Here is a 13,863-nt window from a genome sequence, read left to right as displayed (position 1 = left end):
AATCGGGGGCTACGGAATAAGAGAAAGGAAGTCCACGGTTGCAGCAGTGACCAAAGCCGATTCCTCGAGGAGATGGACAATCAGTAGCTCCCGGCAGCTGGGGGAGTGGGAGATTCATTCATTCAATTTATTGAGCGCTTACTGTGTGCAGGGCACTCTACTAAGCGCTTAGGAAAGCAGAACAATCAACGGTACATTTGCTGCCCACAACGACTTTGTAGTCTAGACGCGGGGGGAGACAGACATCAATACAAAGAGTTACAAATACGGACATAAGTGCTGTGGGGCTGGGGGGGGGCGGGGAGAGCAGAGGGAGCAAGTCACGGCGACGCAGAAGGGAGTGGGAGATGAGGAAAGGGGGGGGGCTTAGTCTGGGATGGCCTCTTGGAAGAGATATGCTTTTAATAAGGCTTTGAAGGTAGGGGAGAGTAACTGTCGGATTTGAGGAGGGAGGGCGTTCCAGGCCAGAGGCAGGACGTGGGCTAGGGGTTGGCGGCGAGATCGAGACACAGTGAGAAGGTTAGCACTAAATTTCTAGCACAGAGCTGAGAAGCTTTCCTGCTTAATAAGATTAAGATTTTCAGAGCTGGTGGCTCTTATAGAAATAGTACTTCAATGTTTCCTTACATATTTGATGTAAGTAGGCAGCCAATTTTCCATGTTCACACAGCTCTTCCACGAACAGCTTGAGCTGAAGTACGCCAAGCTACACTTCCACTCGGCTGCTAAGCAACCAACCGGGAAGTTTTCCCGTCTATTATCGTCTCTGCAAAACCTGTGGAAAATCCTTGACTGCCGCTCACTCTTTCTCGGTTTTCCCAACTTGCGAGGGATAGAGGTGGTGGAAAAGCCCCGTGCACCATCAGCAATTCCCCCTGGCTACAGAGAAAGATGCCAAGTTCATTTCTCCGTCTTCGGCCCATTCTCTCGACCGCGACTCTAGTGAACAAAGACAGTAACCAAAAGAGCGAAGAGGTCCTTGTTACCTCCAAGCCAGTTACTCCTGAAGCCTAGCTCACAACCTCATCCGCAGGTTTCTGACAAGCGTCCCGTCCGAGCCAACTTCTCTGCACACCGAGACAGGTTCCCCTCGATCAGTGATATTTACTGAGCGCTTACTCTGCGCAGAGAACTGCATTAAGCGCTGTCAACCTGTCCAATGGACTGTAATCTTGTGGGCAGAGAATGCGTCTGATTACGTTGGACTGTACTCCCAAGTGCTTAAGTCAGTGCTCTGCACATTGTAAGCACTCAATAAATGCCGCTGATTAATAGTAAGTGCTTAGTAAATACCACTGGTTGATAGTAAGCACTCAATACATGACACTGACTGATCCTAAGTGCTCAATACCACTGGATAGTAAGAGCTCAATAAATACCACTGATGAATAGTAAGTGCTCAATAAATGCCACTGATGGATAGTATGCACTCAATGAATACCACTGATGTACTCAATAAAATACTGCTGATTGATAAGTGCTCAATAAATACCACTGGTGAATAGTAAGTGCTCAATAAATGCCACTGATGGATAGTATGCACTCAATGAATACCACTGATGTACTCAATAAAATACTGCTGATTGATAAGTGCTCAATAAATACCACTGATGAATAGTAAGTGCTCAATAAATGCCACTGATGGATAGTATGCACTCAATGCATACCACTGATGTACTCAATAAAATACTGCTGATTGATAAGTGCTCAATAAATACTACTGATTGATAAGTGCTCAATAAGTTCCACTGATTGACAACAGCAATAATAATAATAATAAAAATAACAACAATGATAATAATCACGGTATTTAAGTGCTAGGTGCCAGGCACTCTACTAAGCGCTGAGGTGGATACAAGCAAATCGAGCTGGACGCAGTCCCTGTCCCACGTGGGGCTCACGGTCTTCATGCCCATTTTGCAGATGAGGTCACTGAAGCGTAGAGAAATGAAGTAGCTTGCCCGAGGCCACGGAGCAGACAAGTGGCAGAGCCGGGATTAGAACCCATGACCTTCCGACTCCGAGGCCCGTGCTCGAGCCACTACAGCACGTGGCACCTCCCTGACACTCAACAAGTACCACTGACTGATTGATAGCAAGTACTCAATAAGGACTATTGATGGATAGTAAGTGCTCAATAAGTAGCACTGTTTGATAATAATAATAATAATAATAATAGCATTTATTAAGCGCTATGTGCAAAGCACTGTTCTAAGCACTGGGGAGGTTACAAAGTGATCAGGTTGTCCCATGGGGGGCTCACAATCTTAATCCCCATTTTACAGATGAGGGAACTGAGGCCCAGAGAAGCTAAGTGACCTGCCCAAAGTCACAAAACTGACAAGTGGTGAGTCAGGATTTGAACCCATGACCTCGGACTCCAAAGCCTGGGCTCTTTCCACTGAGCCACGCTGCTTCATAGTAGCACGCTGTTTGATAGGAAGTACCACTGATTAACTGATAGTAAGCACTCAATAAGTATGACCGGTTGATAGTGAGTGCTCAATAAGTATGACTGACTGAGAGTAAGCCCTAAATACCACTGATTAAGAGTAGGCGCTCATTAAATACCAGTGACTGAGTAGGCGCTCATTAAATACCAGTGACTGAGTAGGCACTCATTAAATACCAGTGACTGAGTAGGCGCTCATCAAATGAGAAACATACTATGAGACGCAGCATGGCTTAGTGGAAAGAGCATGGGTTCGGGAGTCAGAGGTCGCGAGTTCTAATCTTGGCTCCACCACTTCCCAGCTGCGTGACTTTGGGCAAGTCACTTGACCTCTCTGTGCCTCAGCTCCCTCATCTGTAAAATGGGGGATTAAGACTGTGAGCCTCACGCGGGATAACCCGATTACCTTGTATCTACCCCAGCGCTTAGAACAGTGCTCAACACACAGCAGGTGCTTAACAAATACCATTATTATTATTAGTTGGGCACTTACTAAGTGCCAAGGATTGAGGGAGAAGAGGGGGGCCTGGACAAGAGCGGGACCCCCGAGGACGTGACTCCTCACTCATTCAATCCTATTTATTGAACGCTTTTTGTGTGCAGAGCACTGTGCTAAGCGCCTGGGAGGACGCAACGTAACACCAAACACATTCCCTGCCCACCATGAACTCATAGTCATGGAGGATGGGAGACGGACACAAATAGAAATCAATGATAGCTGTCTGGATGGATAAATAAGTGTGGGGATGGCGCAGTAGGGAGTGGGAGGAGAGGAGGGCTCAATCCAGGAAGGCTTCTGGGAGGAGGTGGGCCTTGGCTCACGGTTTAGCTGGGAAGGGGCTAGGAGAGGGGGCCGCCACAGGCCCCCAGGGGAATAATAATGATAATAATAGCACTTATTAAGCGCTTACTAGGTGCCAAGCGCCGTTCTAAGCGCTGGGGAGGATACAAGGCGATCAGCTTGTCCCACGGGGGGTTCCCGGTCTTCATCCCCATTTGATGGGGGAGGGAACTGAGTGAGGCCCAGAGAAGTGAAGTGAGTTGCCCAAAGTCAGCCAGCTGCCAAGTGGCGGGGTCGGGATTAGAACCCACAACCTGTGACTCCCAGACCGGAGCTCTCTGCAATGGGAAGGGGCTGGGATGGGAACGGGAGGAAGGGAGCAGCCAGGATCGGTCGGGGGCTCTCGGAGGGCAGGGGAGGGGAACAGGGGAGGGCACCCGTCAGGCCCGGATGGGACCAGTCGGGACCAGGCGGAACCAGTCAGGACCGGGCAAGACCAGTCAGGCCCAGTAGGGACCGGGCAGGCCCAGTGCGGACCAGTCGGGACCGGGTGAAACCCGTCAGGACCGGGCAAGACCAGTCAGGACCAGTCGGGACCAGGCATGACCAGTCAGGACCAGTCAGGACTGAGCAGGACCAGTGGGGCCAGTGGGGACCAGTCAGGGCCAGGCGGAACCAGTCAGGACCGGGCAAGCCCAGTTAGGACCAGTCGGGACCAGGCGGAACCAGTCAGGACCGGGCAGGACCAGTCAGGACCAGTCAGGACCGGGCAGGCCCAGTGGGGACCAGTCAGGACCAGGTGAATCCAGTCAGGACCGGGCAAGACCAGTCAGGCCTAGTCGGGACCGGGCATGACCAGTCGGGACCAGTCAGGACTGAGCAGGGCCAGTGGGGCCAGTGGGGACCAGTCAGGGCCAGGCGGAACCAGTCAGGACCGGGCAAGCCCAGTTAGGACCAGTCGGGACCAGGCGGAACCAGTCAGGACCGGGCAAGACCAGTCAGGACCAGTCGGGACCGGGCAGGCCCAGTGGGGACCAGTCAGGACCAGGTGAATCCAGTCAGGACCGGGCAAGACCAGTCAGGCCTAGTCGGGACCGGGTATGACCAGTCAGGACCAGTCAGGACTGAGCAGGACCAGTGGGGCCAGTGGGGACCAGTCAGGGCCAGGCGGAACCAGTCAGGACCGGGCAAGCCCAGTTGGGACCAGGCGGAACCAGTCAGGACCGGGCAAGACCAGTCAGGACCAGTCGGGACCGAGCAGGACCAGTGAGGACCAGGCGGAACCAGCCAGGACTGGGCAAGACCAGTCAAGGCCAGTCAGGACCAGTCGGGACTGGGCACGACCAGTCAGGGCCAGGTGAAACCAGTCAGGACCGGGCAAGACCAGTCAGGACCAGTCGGGACCGGGCAGGACTAGTGGGGATCAGTCAGGACCGGGCAAGACCAGTCAGGCCCAGTCGGGCAGGACCAGTGGGGAACAGGCAAGGCCAGTCAGGACCGGGCAGGACCAGTCAGGACCGGGCAAGACCAGTCAGGACCAGTCGGGACCGGGCAGGAACAGTGGGGACCGGGCAGGACCAGTCAGGACTGAGCAGAACCAATGGGGACCAGTCAGGCCCAGGCGGAACCAGTCAGGACAGGGCAGGACCAGATAGGACCAGCCGGGACCGGACAGGACCAGTGGGAGGACCAAGCAAGACCCGTGGGGACCAGTCGGGACCGGGCAGGACCAGTGGGGACCAGTCGGGACCAGTCGGGATGGGGCAGGATCAGTGGGGACCAGTCGGGACCGGGCAGGACCAGTGGGGACCAGGCGGAACCAGCCAAGACCGGGCAAGACCAGTCAAGACCAGTCGGGACCGGGCAGGCCCAGTGGGGACCAGTGGGGACCGGGCAGGCCCAGTGGGGACCAGTCGGAACCAGTCAGGGCCGGCCAAGGCCAGTCAGGACCAGTGGGGACCGGGCAGGACCAGTGGGGACCAGTCAGGGCCGGCCACGGCCAGTCAGGGCCAGTCAGGACGAGTGGGGACCAGTGAGGGCCGGCCAAGGCCAGTGAGGACCAGTGTGGAGCGGGCAGGACTGGGCAGGCCCGGTGGGAACCCGTCGGGGGCTCCCTGAGGGGAGGGAGGGAGGGACGGGCGGGCGGACGGACGGACCGGTTAGGGCCAGTTAGGCCCGGGGAGGGTCGGGCCGGCCCGCGCTGTCTCCCCGGCCCACGCACCTGCCGCCCCCGCCGGCGGCTCCCGCCGCTGCTGCTGCTGCTGCTGCTGCTGGTCCCGGTCCCGGTCCCGGTGCCGGTGCCGGTGGCGTCGGGGCCGGGGTCGGCGGGGTCGGGGCGGGGCCGGCTCCGGCTCCGGCTCCGGGCCCGGCCCGCAGCGCCATCTTGGCGGGGCCCGGGAGGCGGCGGCGGCGGGGCCCGTGAGGCGAGGCGAGGCGGGGCGGCCCCTCCCCCCACCCCGCTTTGGAGGCCGAGCGCGCGCGCGCCCGTCACGTGACGCCGACGCCCGGCGGAGGGAGGGGGCGGAGCCCCGGCGCCCGGCACGTGACCACCGGCGCCCGTCACGTGACCGCTCCCTCCCACCCCCGGCCGCCGCGCGCGCTGACCTCGGCCTGCGGGAGACAAGGAGGGGGCGGGGAATGCAAATGAGGGGAGAGGGGCGGGGCTCGGAGGCGAGGGGCGGGGCCTCGAGGGGAGAGGGGCGGGGCTCGGCGAGGACGGCCTCCTCCCGGAGGCCTTCCCAGACTGAGCCCCCTCCTTCCCCTCCCCACACCACCTGCGTAGATGTGTGTACGGGTTGATTACTCTCTAGTTATTTTACTCGTACATATTTACCATTCTACTGATTTTATTTTGTTCATATGGTTTGTTCTGCCGTCCGACTCCCCCTTCTAGACCGTGAGCCCGCTGTTGGGTAGGGACCGTCTCTAGATGTTGCCAGCTTGGACTTCCCAAGCGCTTAGTACAGTGCTCTGCACACAGTAAGCGCTCAATAAGTACGATTGAATGAATGAATAAACGAATGAGCCCCTTCCTTCCTCTCCCCACCCTCCCGCCTTACCTCCTTCCCCTCCCCACCCCACCTGTATATATGTATATCAATCAATCAGTCGTATTTATTGAGCGCTTGTTTGTACGTATTTATTACTCTACTTTATTTGTACATATTTATTCTATTTACTTTGTTAATATGTTTTGTTCTGACGTCCGTCTCCCCCTTCTAGACTGTGAGCCCGCTGTTGGGTAGGGACCGTCTCTATATGTTGCCAACTTGGACTTCCCAAGCGCTTAGTACAGTGCTCCGCACACAGTAAGCGCTCAATAAATACGACTGAATGAATGAGAGGGCGGGGATTGGAGAAGGGGCGTGGCTGGGAAAGGGGGCGTGGCCTGCAGTTGAGGGGGCGGGGTTTTAAAGGGGTGGCTTGGAGGCGAGGGCGGGACTCGGAGAAATGGGGGCGTGGCCTAGAGGAGGGGGCGGGGCCTGGCGAGGAGGTGGTGGGGATTGGATAAGGGGAGCGGCATGCAGATGAGGGGCGGGGCTTAGAAAGGGGCGGGGCCTGGAGGTGAGAGGAGGCGAGGGGCGGGGCCTGGTGAGGAGAGATGGGCGGGAATTGGATGGGGGGGCGTGAGATGCAGATAAGGGGCGGGACTTAGAAGGGGCGGGGCCTAGATAAGCAGCATGACTCCGTGGAGAGAGCCCGGGCTTTGGAGTCAGAGGTCATGGGTTCGAATCCTACCTCCACCACATGTCTGTTGTGTGACCCTGGGCAAGTCACTTAACTTCTCTGAGCCTCAGTTCCCTCATCTGTAAAATGGGGATTACGACTGTGAGCCCCACGTGGGACAACTCAATCACCTGGTGTCCCCCCCAGCGCTTAGAACGGTGCTTCGCACATAGTAAGCGCTTAACAAATGCCATCATTATTAGTATTATTATTATTATTAGAGGAGAGAGTGGTGGGGATTGAGAGGGGGCGTGGCATGCAAATGAAGGGCGGGGCTTGGAGAAGGTGGGCGGGGCCCACATAGGGCCCCACCCTACCTCATGGCACTTTGTTAGAGGCGGGAGCGTCATTCTATTACTCTATTTATCTATTTATCTTACTTGTACATGTCTATTCTATTTATTTTATTTTGTTAAAGATAAAATAGAGTAGGTGTTAGGGAAGCAGCGTGGCTCAGTGGAAAGAGCCCGGGCTTTGGAGTCAGAGGTCATGGGTTCAAATTCCGGCTCCGCCACTTGTCAGCTGTGTGACGTTGGGCAAGTCAGTTCACTTCTCTGGGCCTCAGTTCCCTCATCTGTAAAATGGGGATGAAGACTGTGAGCCCCTCGTGGGACAACCTGATTACCTTATATCTACCCTAGCGCTTAGAACAGTGCTTTGCACATAGTAAGCGCTTAACAAATACCAACATTATTATTATTAGTCTGTTTGGTTTTGTTCTCTGTCTCCCCCTTTTAGACTGTGAGCCCACTGTTGGGTACGGTCCGTCTCTCTGTGTTGCCAACTTGGACTTCCCAAGCGCTTAGTCCAGTGCTCTGCACACAGTAAGCGCTCAATAAATACGATTAATTGATTGATTGATTATTCATCCTAATAATAGTAATTAATGATGGTATTTGTTAAACACTTACTCTGTGCCCAGCTCTGTTGGAAGCGCTGGGGGAGATTCATTCATTCATTCATTCATTCGACGTATTGATTGAGCACTTACTGTGTGCAGACCACTGTACTAAGCGCTGGGGAAGGACAAGTTGGCAACATAGAGAGACGGTCCTACCCAACGGCAGGCTCACAGTCTAGAAGAGGTACAAAGAGATACACGGTTATTATAATCATCATAATCATCATAATAATGATGGTCTTTGTTAAGTACTTTGTGCCAAGCTCTGTTGTAAGCGCTGGGGGAGATACAACGTTATAATAATAATAATAATAGTATTTGTTAAGTACTTACTCTGTGCCAAACTCTGTTGTAAGCACTGGGGGAGATACGAGGTAATAATAATAATAATAATAATAATAATAGTATTTGTTAAGTACTTACTCTGTGCCAAACTCTGTTGTAAGCACTGGGGGAGATACAAGGTAATAATAATAATAATAATAATAATAATAGTGTTTGTTAAGTACTTACTCTGTGCCAAGCTCTGCTGTAGGCGCTGGGGGAGATACAAGATAATAATAATAATAATAATAATAATAGTGTTAAGTACTTACTCTGTGCCAAGCTGTGCTGTAGGTGCTGGGGGAGATACAAGGTTATAATAATAATAATAATAATAATAATAATAATAGTATTGGTTAAGTACTTACTATGTGCCATGCTCTGTTCTAAGCGCTGGGGGAGATACAAGGTCATTAGGCTGTCCCAAGTGGGGCGCACAGTCTTAATCCTCATTTTCCAGATGAAGGATTAATAATAATCCTGGTATTTATTCTATTTATTTCTGTTGACGCTATTGATGCCTGTCTACTTGTTTTGTTTTGTTGTCTGCCTCCCCCAAGCGCTTAGTACAGTGCTCTGCATGCAGTAAGCACTCAATAAATTCAATTGAATGAATGAATGAGTGAATGGTATTTGTTAAGCACTTACCGTATGCCAGGGACTGTACTGAGCACTGGGGTGGTAAGCAGTGCGATTAGGGTAAACCTAATCCCAGCTCTGCCACTTGTCTGCTGTGTGACCTCGGGCAAGTCACTTCACTTCTCTGGGCCTCAGTTCCCTCATCTGTAAAATAGGGATTAAGAGCGTGAGCCCTATGTGGGACAGGAGCTGCGTCCACCCTAAATTGAATCTATCCCAGCGTTTAGAACGGTTATTGGGACATATTAATAATAATAATGATGGTATTTGTTCATTCATTCATTCATTCAATCGTATTTATTGAGCGCTTACTGTGTGTAGAGCATGTACTAAGCGCTTGGGAAGTACAGGTTGGCAACATATAGAGACGGTCACATAGTAAGCACTGTTCTAAGCACTGGGGGGATACAAGGTGAACGGTTTGTCCCACGTGGGGCTCACAGTCTTAATCCCCATTTTCCAGATGAGGGAACTGAGGCCCAGGGCAGTGAAAATCACAGTTGACAAATGGAGGAAACAGGATTAGAACCCACGACCTCGGACTCCCAAGCCCGTGCTCAACAAGTGCCGTAATCATTATACAATCAAACCGAGTTGGCCACCGTCCCTATCCCACAAGGGGCTCAATCCCCATTTTACAGATGAAGCCCAGAGAAGTGAAATGACTTGCCCGGGGTCACGCAGCAAACGGAGGCGGGATTCAAACCCACAACCTTCTGACTCCTATGCCCATGCTTTATCCACTGAAGAGTTGAGGACCAGGCTCGATTAAGACCGCTTGGAAGGGTGGGAGACCGTAAGCTCGTTGGGGGCAAGGAACGAGTCTTGTTATGTTGTTATAGTGTACTTTCCGGAGTGCTCAGTACAGAGCCCTGCACACGGTAAGTGCCCAATAAATACAATTGACTGACCGACAGTGGTGGAGTGGAAAAAGAGAATGCCTGGGTAAAAGGAAGCCAGCTAGCGAAGTAAAGGCTGGCTCACTCACTGCTGGCTTGGGGGAATATTCACTCATCAATCAATCAATCAATCGTATTTATTGAGCGCTTACGGTGTGCAGAGCACTGTACTAAGCGCTTGGGAAGTCCAAGATGGCAACATATAGAGACAGTCCCTACCCAACAGTGGGCTCACAGTCTAGAAGGGGGACACACAGAACAAAACCAAACATACTAACAAAATAAAATAGAATAGATATATACAAGTAAAATAGAGTAATAAATCAATCAATCATATTTATTGAGCGCTTACTGTGTGCAGAGCACTGTACTAAGCGCTTGGGAAGTCCAAGATGGCAACATATAGAGAGAGTCCCTACCCAACAGTGGGCTCACAGTCTAGAAGGGGGAGACACAGAACAAAACCAAACATACTAACAAAATAAAATAGAATAGATATATACGAGTAAAATAGAGTAATAAATCAATCAATCATATTTATTGAGCGCTTACTATGTGCAGAGCACTGTACTAAGCGCTTGGGAAGTCCTAGATGGCAACATATAGAGACAGTCCCTACCCAACAGTGGGCTCACAGTCTAGAAGGGGGAGACAGAGAACAAAACCAAACATAGTAACAAAATAAAATAGAATAGATATATACAAGTAAAATAAATAGAGTAATAAATCAATCAATCATATTTATTGAGCGCTTACTGTGTGCAGAGCACTGGACTAAGCGCTTGGGAAGTACAAGATGGCAACATATAGAGACAGTCCCTACCCAACAGTGGGCTCACAGTTTAGAAGGGGGAGACAGAGAACAAAACCAAACATATTAACAAAATAAAATAAATAGAATAGATATATACAAGTAAAATAAATAGAGTAATAAAACAATCAATCACATTTATTGAGCACTTACTGTGTGCAGAACACTGTACTAAGCGCTTAGGAAGTACAAGTTGGCAACATACAGAGACGGTCCCTACCCAACAGCGGGCTCACAGTCTAGAAGGTGTAGAAAGTCACACTCATTCATTCAATCGTATTTATTGAGCGCTTTACTGTGTGCAGAGCACCTGTATATATGTATATACATTTGTACATATTTATTACTCTATTTATTTTACTTGTACATATCTATTCTATTTCTTTTATTTTGTTAGTATGTTTGGTTTTGTTCTCTGTCTCCCCCTTCTAGAGTGTGAGCCCACTGTTGGGTAGGGACTGTCTCGATATGTTGCCAACCTGTACTTCCCAAGCGCTTAGTACAGTGCTCTGCACACAGTAAGCGCTCAATAAAGGCGATTGATTGATTACTAAGCGCTTGGGAGGTGCAATTCAGTACACTATAACAATATAATCGCACCCGCTCTTTAATTCCCCTCTGACATTGTCCCTGCAGGGACCCCCCCACACACACACACACACACAACTCTACCAGCGCATTGAACAGTGCACGTGGCACATACTAAGCGCTTAACAAATACCATTATTATTATCATTATTTTATTACCCAACCACATCCTGCCCCTGCTTCAAAGCCTCCTAAAAAGAAGGCCTCTGCAACCTCCCAACACATTTCCCGCTCAATCCCCACCTTCCCAAGCAGCGAGGCTCAGTGGGAAGAGCCCGGGCTTTGGAGTCGGTGGTCGTGGGTTCAAATCCCGGCTCCGCCACTCGTCAGCCGGGTGACTTTGGGCAAGTCACTTCACTTGGCTGGGCCTGTTACTTCGTCTGTAAAATGGGGATCATCATCATCAATCGTATTTATTGAGCGCTTACTGTGTGCAGAGCACTGTACTAAGCGCTTGGAAAGTACAAGTTGACTGTGAGCCCTATGAGCCCTACGTGGGACAACCTGATCACCTCTTAGCCTCCCCAGCGCTTAGAACAGCGCTTTGCACATAGTAAGTGCTTAATAAATGCCATCATTATTATTAATATATCACCCGCCCCCTCCAAAAAATAAATCATCACTTATGTAGAAGCAGCGTGGCTCAGTGGAAAGAGCACGGGCTTTGGAGTCAGAGGTCGTGGGTTCAAATCCTGGTTCTGCCAATTGTCAGCTGTGTGACTTTGGGCAAGTCACTTAATCAATCAATCGTATTTATTGAGCGCTTACTGTGTGCAGAGCACTGTACTAAGCGCTTGGGAAGTACAAGTTGGCAACTTCTCTGTGCCTCAGTTACCTCATCTGCAAAATGGGGTTGAAGACGGTGAGCCGCCCCATGGGACAACCTCATCACCTTGTAACCTCCCCAGAGCTTAGAACAGTGCTTTGCACATAGTGAGCGCTTAATAAATGCCATTATTATTATTATGTGACCCAACAGTGCTTTCTTCTTACTTTCATTTTTATCATTTATCAACCCTCTTACTTCTACCTATTGAATACTTGGAAATGTGGGCCTCGCTTGTCATCTTTTGAATCATCAATCGTATTTATTGAGCGCTTACTTGAGCGCTTTTGAATGTTTCCACGCTCCTGGTACGGGACTTTGTGTTGATGGGAAGCAGCGTGGCGGATCGAGCAGGGGCCCGGGAGTTACCAAGTCCTGGGTTCTAATCCCGGTTCCGCCACTTGTCTGCTGTGTGGCCTTGGGCAAGCCGCTTCACTTCTCCATGCCTCAGTTCCCTCCTCTGTAAAATGGGGATTGAGACTGGGAGCCCCACGTGGGACAGGGTCTGTGTCCAACCTGATTTGCTTGTATCCACCCCAGCGCTTAGTACAGAGCCTGACACGTAGTAAGTGCTCAGTACCGCTATTATTATTATTATCAGGAGGCACCAGACGTCAGTGGACAAAACGGCAACCTGAAAACCACGTTGAGCAACCTTGACCTATGGCTTCAACTTCTCTGTGCCTCAGTTCCCTCATCCGTAAAATGGGGATTAAGGCTGTGAGCCCCCCGTGGGACAACCTGATCACCTTGTAACCTCCCCAGCGCTTAGAACGGTGCTTTGCACATAGTAAGCGCTTAATAAATGCCATCATTATTATTAGTAGATCACTTAAAGGCCTGGACGTAGAAGTGAGTTGGGGGAATATGAAGCTGTGTAGATTTTCCTCTCCCGTGGTAGCTGAACCTTGTTCACACGCACAGATCAATTGATCAATGCTATTTATTGAGCACTTACGAGGACCAGTACTAAGCGCTTGGAAGGGAACAATATAGCAAAGTTGGTAGACACGTTCCCCGCTCACAATGAACTCACAGTCTGAAAGGGGAGACAGATATGAATTTAAATAAATGATTTACAGACGTATACCGAAGTGCTGTGGGGCTGAGGGAGGGGTAATCAATCAATCGTATTTATTGAGCGCTTACTGTGTGCAGAGCACTGTATTAAGCGCTTGGGAAGTACAAGTTGGCAACATATAGAGATGGTTCCTACCCAACAGTGGGCTCACATTTACCCCGTGGGTAAATGCCCACAGGGTACAGATCCACGTGTAGAAAGGATGCAGAAAAAGGACATTGAATCAGGGAAAAGCAGGCTTAATTGGGGTAGACCTCTTGGAGACTTCAAAAACTTCCCTGATTTTTCATTTTCCTGTAACTGGTTCAAAACCAAGAAAATCTCGAAAATTAGCAGCATGGCCACTACGTGTTTAAGCAGCATTTAATACTGAACTTGGATTTCTCGGTCCTTTTCCCTGAATCAAATTTGCGTCGGTTAGCCATGTGAAAGATGCTTTCTGGCTTCTACAACTGGGTAATCAACCAATCAATCATATTTATTGAGTGTTTACTGTGTGCAGAGCACTGTACTAAGCGCCTGTCTTTAAATACACCTAGCACAAATCCTTCAGATGCAATCACAGACCTGTGAAAGATAGCAAGCCCTGCCGCTTCACAAACCAAAATAAGCATTTGTAAATCCTTAATTCTTGCTTTTTGGCAAAAGTGAACAACGCTGAGAACAGAACTAGGGCACAATTTAGGAGTGGATGCATTTTGGCATTTAGAATTTAGATAAAGTTCAGAGAGGCAATTTTTAGTAAAAAAAAAAAGATTATAAAAATAGAACTATTTCTACATTAAAAATGAGTGTTAGAGCTACCAGAAATAACTGCCTAGGAATGGGCAACTTT

At 50.3% G+C, this 13,863-nt stretch overlaps 1 protein-coding gene across 13 annotated transcripts in view; it reads right to left on the bottom strand.

Annotated features, from left to right (window-relative positions):
* SYNRG (synergin gamma) overlaps window positions 1-5,527 on the bottom strand; it is a 78,408-nt gene extending 72,881 nt beyond the window's left edge. For all 13 annotated transcript variants that reach the window (XM_038759602.1, XM_038759603.1, XM_038759605.1 and 10 more), the window contains exon 1: window positions 5,455-5,527. The gene's annotated coding sequence lies outside the window, so the exon portion shown is untranslated. The remainder of the gene's footprint in view (window positions 1-5,454) is intronic.
* Between the last annotated feature and the right edge of the window lie 8,336 nt (window positions 5,528-13,863).

This window comes from Tachyglossus aculeatus, chromosome 17, assembly GCF_015852505.1.
Source record: "Tachyglossus aculeatus isolate mTacAcu1 chromosome 17, mTacAcu1.pri, whole genome shotgun sequence".
Lineage (NCBI taxonomy): Eukaryota > Metazoa > Chordata > Mammalia > Monotremata > Tachyglossidae > Tachyglossus > Tachyglossus aculeatus.
This window is presented reverse-complemented; position numbering and strand designations above follow the sequence as displayed.